Source organism: Strix aluco, chromosome 34 (genome assembly GCF_031877795.1).
Source record: "Strix aluco isolate bStrAlu1 chromosome 34, bStrAlu1.hap1, whole genome shotgun sequence".
Taxonomy (NCBI): domain Eukaryota; kingdom Metazoa; phylum Chordata; class Aves; order Strigiformes; family Strigidae; genus Strix; species Strix aluco.
The window spans coordinates 2,852,482-2,859,957 of NC_133964.1; positions in this window are offsets into that span (position 1 = coordinate 2,852,482).

Here is a 7,476-nt window from a genome sequence, read left to right on the forward strand (position 1 = left end):
TGTGAACACTTCTGCTTCCCAGGCACAGAGAAGGTGCTAGCAAGGAATTCTCTGCCTGCCTTTCCCCAGTGCTCTGCAAGCTCTCCAGGACAACATAGAATCTGGGGCTCTGTGCTTTCTTTCGTTCTGCACAAGTGTTAGTGTTTTCTGCACAAAAGCGATTCTGCGAAGCAATGTGAACACTTCTGCTTCCCAGGCACAGAGAAGGTGCTAGCAGGGAATTCTCTGCCTGCCTTTCCCCAGTGCTCTGCAAGCTCTCCAGGACAACATAGAATCTGGGGCTCTGTGCTTTCTTTCGTTCTGAACAAGTGTTACTGTTTTCTGCACAAAAGCGATTCTGCGAAGCAATGTGAACACTTCTGCTTCCCAGGCACAGAGAAGGTGCTAGCAGGGAATTCTCTGCCTGCCTTTCCCCAGTGCTCTGCAAGCTCTCCAGGACAACATAGAATCTGGGGCTCTGTGCTTTCTTTCGTTCTGAACAAGTGTTAGTGTTTTCTGCACAAAAGCGATTCTGCGAAGCAATGTGAACACTTCTGCTTCCCAGGCACAGAGAAGGTGCTAGCAGGGAATTCTCTGCCTGCCTTTCCCCAGTGCTCTGCAAGCTCTCCAGGACAACATAGAATCTGGGGCTCTGTGCTTTCTTTCGTTCTGAACAAGTGTTAGTGTTTTCTGCACAAAAGCGATTCTGCGAAGCAATGTGAACACTTCTGCTTCCCAGGCACAGAGAAGGTGCTAGCAGGGAATTCTCTGCCTGCCTTTCCCCAGTGCTCTGCAAGCTCTCCAGGACAACATAGAATCTGGGGCTCTGTGCTTTCTTTCATTCTGAACAAGTGTTACTGTTTTCTGCACAAAAGCGATTCTGCGAAGCAATGTGAACACTTCTGCTTCCCAGGCACAGAGAAGGTGCTAGCAGGGAATTCTCTGCCTGCCTTTCCCCAGTGCTCTGCAAACTCGCCAGGACAACAGCAAATCTGGGGCTCTGTGCTTTCTTTCATTCTGAACAAGTCTTAGTGTTTTCTGCACAAAAGCGATTCTGCGAAGCAATGTGAACACTTCTGCTTCCCAGGCACAGAGAAGGTGCTAGCAGGGAATTCTCTGCCTGCCTTTCCCCAGTGCTCTGCAAGCTCTCCAGGACAACAGCAAACCTGGGGCTCTGTGCTTTCTTTCATTCTGAACAAGTGTTACTGTTTTCTGCACAAAACCGATTCTGCGAAGCAATGTGAACACTTCTGCTTCCCAGGCACAGAGAAGGTGCTAGCAGGGAATTCTCTGCCTGCCTTTCCCCAGTGCTCTGCAAGCTCTCCAGGACAACATAGAATCTGGGGCTCTGTGCTTTCTTTCATTCTGAACAAGTGTTACTGTTTTCTGCACAAAAGCGATTCTGCGAAGCAATGTGAACACTTCTGCTTCCCAGGCACAGAGAAGGTGCTAGCAGGGAATTCTCTGCCTGCCTTTCCCCAGTGCTCTGCAAACTCGCCAGGACAACAGCAAATCTGGGGCTCTGTGCTTTCTTTCATTCTGAACAAGTCTTAGTGTTTTCTGCACAAAAGCGATTCTGCGAAGCAATGTGAACACTTCTGCTTCCCAGGCACAGAGAAGGTGCTAGCAGGGAATTCTCTGCCTGCCTTTCCCCAGTGCTCTGCAAGCTCTCCAGGACAACAGCAAACCTGGGGCTCTGTGCTTTCTTTCATTCTGAACAAGTGTTACTGTTTTCTGCACAAAACCGATTCTGCGAAGCAATGTGAACACTTCTGCTTCCCAGGCACAGAGAAGGTGCTAGCAGGGAATTCTCTGCCTGCCTTTCCCCAGTGCTCTGCAAGCTCTCCAGGACAACATAGAATCTGGGGCTCTGTGCTTTCTTTCGTTCTGAACAAGTGTTAGTGTTTTCTGCACAAAAGCGATTCTGAGAAGCAATATGAACACTTCTGCTTCCCAGGCACAGAGAAGGTGCTAGCAGGGAATTCTCTGCCTGCCTTTCTCCAGTGCTCTGCAAGCTCTCCAGGACAACATAGAATCTGGGGCTCTGTGCTTTCTTTCGTTCTGAACAAGTGTTACTGTTTTCTGCACAAAAGCGATTCTGCGAAGCAATGTGAACACTTCTGCTTCCCAGGCACAGAGAAGGTGCTAGCAGGGAATTCTCTGCCTGCCTTTCCCCAGTGCTCTGCAAGCTCTCCAGGACAACATAGAATCTGGGGCTGTGTGCTTTCTTTCGTTCTGAACAAGTGTTAGTGTTTTCTGCACAAAAGCGATTCTGCGAAGCAATGTGAACACTTCTGCTTCCCAGGCACAGAGAAGGTGCTAGCAGGGTATTCTCTGCCTGCCTTTCCCCAGTGCTCTGCAAGCTCTCCAGGACAACATAGAATCTGGGGCTCTGTGCTTTCTTTCGTTCTGAACAAGTGTTACTGTTTTCTGCACAAAAGCGATTCTTGCGAAGCAATGTGAACACTTCTGCTTCCCAGGCACAGAGAAGGTGCTAGCAGGGAATTCTCTGCCTGCCTTTCCCCAGTGCTCTGCAAGCTCTCCAGGGCAACATCAAATCTGGGGCTCTGTGCTTCTTTCGTTCTGAACAACTGTTACTGCTTTCTGCACAAAAGCGATTCTGCGAAGCAATGTGAACACTTCTGCTTCCCAGGCACAGAGAAGGTGCTTGCAGGGAATTCTCTGCCTGCCTTTCCCCAGTGCTCTGCAAACTCTCCAGGACAACAGCAAATCTGGGGCTCTGTGCTTTCTTTCATTCTGAACAAGTGTTTCTGTTTTCTGCACAAAAGCGATTCTGCGAAGCAATGTGAACACTTCTGCTTCCCAGGCACAGAGAAGGTGCTAGCAGGGAATTCTCTGCCTGCCTTTCCCCAGTGCTCTGCAAGCTCTCCAGGACAACATAGAATCTGGGGCTCTGTGCTTTCTTTCGTTCTGAACAAGTGTTACTGTTTTCTGCACAAAAGCGATTCTGCGAAGCAATGTGAACACTTCTGCTTCCCAGGCACAGAGAAGGTGCTAGCAGGGAATTCTCTGCCTGCCTTTCCCCAGTGCTCTGCAAGCTCTCCAGGACAACATAGAATCTGGGGCTCTGTGCTTTCTTTCGTTCTGAACAAGTGTTACTGTTTTCTGCACAAAAGCGATTCTGCGAAGCAATGTGAACACTTCTGCTTCCCAGGCACAGAGAAGGTGCTAGCAGGGAATTCTCTGCCTGCCTTTCCCCAGTGCTCTGCAAGCTCTCCAGGAAAACAGCAAATCTGGGGCTGTGTGCTTTCTTTCGTTCTGAACAAGTGTTAGTGTTTTCTGCACAAAAGCGATTCTGCGAAGCAATGTGAACACTTCTGCTTCCCAGGCACAGAGAAGGTGCTAGCAGGGAATTCTCTGCCTGCCTTTCCCCAGTGCTCTGCAAGCTCTCCAGGACAACATAGAATCTGGGGCTCTGTACTTTCTTTTGTTCTGAACAAGTGTTACTGTTTTCTGCACAAAAGCGATTCTGCGAAGCAATATGAACACTTCTGCTTCCCAGGCACAGAGAAGGTGCTAGCAGGGAATTCTCTGCCTGCCTTTCCCCAGTGCTCTGCAAGCTCTCCAGGACAACATAGAATCTGGGGCTCTGTGCTTTCTTTCGTTCTGAACAAGTGTTACTGTTTTCTGCACAAAAGCGATTCTGCGAAGCAATGTGAACACTTCTGCTTCCCAGGCACAGAGAAGGTGCTAGCAGGGAATTCTCTGCCTGCCTTTCCCCAGTGCTCTGCAAGCTCTCCAGGACAACATAGAATCTGGGGCTCTGTGCTTTCTTTCGTTCTGAACAAGTGTTACTGTTTTCTGCACAAAAGCGATTCTGCGAAGCAATGTGAACACTTCTGCTTCCCAGGCACAGAGAAGGTGCTAGCAGGGAATTCTCTGCCTGCCTTTCCCCAGTGCTCTGCAAGCTCTCCAGGACAACATAGAATCTGGGGCTCTGTGCTTTCTTTCGTTCTGAACAAGTGTTACTGTTTTCTGCACAAAAGCGATTCTGCGAAGCAATGTGAACACTTCTGCTTCCCAGGCACAGAGAAGGTGCTAGCAGGGAATTCTCTGCCTGCCTTTCCCCAGTGCTCTGCAAGCTCTCCAGGACAACATAGAATCTGGGGCTCTGTGCTTTCTTTCATTCTGAACAAGTGTTACTGTTTTCTGCACAAAAGCGATTCTGCGAAGCAATGTGAACACTTCTGCTTCCCAGGCACAGAGAAGGTGCTAGCAGGGAATTCTCTGCCTGCCTTTCCCCAGTGCTCTGCAAGCTCTCCAGGACAACAGCAAATCTGGGGCTGTGTGCTTTCTTTCGTTCTGAACAAGTGTTAGTGTTTTCTGCAGAAAAGCGATTCTGCGAAGCAATGTGAACACTTCTGCTTCCCAGGCACAGAGAAGGTGCTAGCAGGGAATTCTCTGCCTGCCTTTCCCCAGTGCTCTGCAAGCTCTCCAGGACAACAGCAAACCTGGGGCTCTGTGCTTTCTTTCATTCTGAACAAGTGTTACTGTTTTCTGCACAAAAACGATTCTGCGAAGCAATGTGAACACTTCTGCTTCCCAGGCACAGAGAAGGTGCTAGCAGGGAATTCTCTGCCTGCCTTTCCCCAGTGCTCTGCAAGCTCTCCAGGACAACATAGAATCTGGGGCTCTGTGCTTTCTTTCGTTCTGAACAAGTGTTAGTGTTTTCTGCACAAAAGCGATTCTGAGAAGCAATATGAACACTTCTGCTTCCCAGGCACAGAGAAGGTGCTAGCAGGGAATTCTCTGCCTGCCTTTCTCCAGTGCTCTGCAAGCTCTCCAGGACAACATAGAATCTGGGGCTCTGTGCTTTCTTTCGTTCTGAACAAGTGTTACTGTTTTCTGCACAAAAGCGATTCTGCGAAGCAATGTGAACACTTCTGCTTCCCAGGCACAGAGAAGGTGCTAGCAGGGAATTCTCTGCCTGCCTTTCCCCAGTGCTCTGCAAGCTCTCCAGGACAACATAGAATCTGGGGCTCTGTGCTTTCTTTCGTTCTGAACAAGTGTTACTGTTTTCTGCACAAAAGCGATTCTGCGAAGCAATGTGAACACTTCTGCTTCCCAGGCACAGAGAAGGTGCTATCAGGGAATTCTCTGCCTGCCTTTCCCCAGTGCTCTGCAAGCTCTCCAGGAAAACAGCAAATCTGGGGCTGTGTGCTTTCTTTCGTTCTGAACAAGTGTTAGTGTTTTCTGCACAAAAGCGATTCTGCGAAGCAATGTGAACACTTCTGCTTCCCAGGCACAGAGAAGGTGCTAGCAGGGAATTCTCTGCCTGCCTTTCCCCAGTGCTCTGCAAGCTCTCCAGGACAACATAGAATCTGGGGCTCTGTACTTTCTTTTGTTCTGAACAAGTGTTACTGTTTTCTGCACAAAAGCGATTCTGCGAAGCAATATGAACACTTCTGCTTCCCAGGCACAGAGAAGGTGCTAGCAGGGAATTCTCTGCCTGCCTTTCCCCAGTGCTCTGCAAGCTCTCCAGGACAACATAGAATCTGGGGCTCTGTGCTTTCTTTCGTTCTGAACAAGTGTTACTGTTTTCTGCACAAAAGCGATTCTGCGAAGCAATGTGAACACTTCTGCTTCCCAGGCACAGAGAAGGTGCTAGCAGGGAATTCTCTGCCTGCCTTTCCCCAGTGCTCTGCAAGCTCTCCAGGACAACATAGAATCTGGGGCTCTGTGCTTTCTTTCGTTCTGAACAAGTGTTACTGTTTTCTGCACAAAAGCGATTCTGCGAAGCAATGTGAACACTTCTGCTTCCCAGGCACAGAGAAGGTGCTAGCAGGGAATTCTCTGCCTGCCTTTCCCCAGTGCTCTGCAAGCTCTCCAGGACAACATAGAATCTGGGGCTCTGTGCTTTCTTTCGTTCTGAACAAGTGTTACTGTTTTCTGCACAAAAGCGATTCTGCGAAGCAATGTGAACACTTCTGCTTCCCAGGCACAGAGAAGGTGCTAGCAGGGAATTCTCTGCCTGCCTTTCCCCAGTGCTCTGCAAGCTCTCCAGGACAACAGCAAATCTGGGGCTGTGTGCTTTCTTTCGTTCTGAACAAGTGTTAGTGTTTTCTGCACAAAAGCGATTCTGCGAAGCAATGTGAACACTTCTGCTTCCCAGGCACAGAGAAGGTGCTAGCAGGGAATTCTCTGCCTGCCTTTCCCCAGTGCTCTGCAAGCTCTCCAGGACAACAGCAAACCTGGGGCTCTGTGCTTTCTTTCATTCTGAATAAGTGTTACTGTTTTCTGCACAAAAACGATTCTGCGAAGCAATGTGAACACTTCTGCTTCCCAGGCACAGAGAAGGTGCTAGCAGGGAATTCTCTGCCTGCCTTTCCCCAGTGCTCTGCAAGCTCTCCAGGACAACATAGAATCTGGGGCTCTGTGCTTTCTTTCGTTCTGAACAAGTGTTACTGCTTTCTGCACAAAAGCGATTCTGAGAAGCAATATGAACACTTCTGCTTCCCAGGCACAGAGAAGGTGCTAGCAGGGAATTCTCTGCCTGCCTTTCTCCAGTGCTCTGCAAGCTCTCCAGGACAACATAGAATCTGGGGCTCTGTGCTTTCTTTCGTTCTGAACAAGTGTTACTGTTTTCTGCACAAAAGCGATTCTGCGAAGCAATGTGAACACTTCTGCTTCCCAGGCACAGAGAAGGTGCTAGCAGGGAATTCTCTGCCTGCCTTTCCCCAGTGCTCTGCAAGCTCTCCAGGACAACATAGAATCTGGGGCTGTGTGCTTTCTTTCGTTCTGAACAAGTGTTAGTGTTTTCTGCACAAAAGCGATTCTGCGAAGCAATGTGAACACTTCTGCTTCCCAGGCACAGAGAAGGTGCTAGCAGGGTATTCTCTGCCTGCCTTTCCCCAGTGCTCTGCAAGCTCTCCAGGACAACATAGAATCTGGGGCTCTGTGCTTTCTTTCGTTCTGAACAAGTGTTAGTGTTTTCTGCACAAAAGCGATTCTTGCGAAGCAATGTGAACACTTCTGCTTCCCAGGCACAGAGAAGGTGCTAGCAGGGAATTCTCTGCCTGCCTTTCCCCAGTGCTCTGCAAGCTCTCCAGGGCAACATCAAATCTGGGGCTCTGTGCTTCTTTCGTTCTGAACAAGTGTTACTGCTTTCTGCACAAAAGCGATTCTGCGAAGCAATGTGAACACTTCTGCTTCCCAGGCACAGAGAAGGTGCTAGCAGGGAATTCTCTGCCTGCCTTTCCCCAGTGCTCTGCAAACTCTCCAGGACAACAGCAAATCTGGGGCTCTGTGCTTTCTTTCATTCTGAACAAGTGTTTCTGTTTTCTGCACAAAAGCGATTCTGCGAAGCAATGTGAACACTTCTGCTTCCCAGGCACAGAGAAGGTGCTAGCAGGGAATTCTCTGCCTGCCTTTCCCCAGTGCTCTGCAAGCTCTCCAGGACAACATAGAATCTGGGGCTCTGTGCTTTCTTTCGTTCTGAACAAGTGTTACTGTTTTCTGCACAAAAGCGATTCTGCG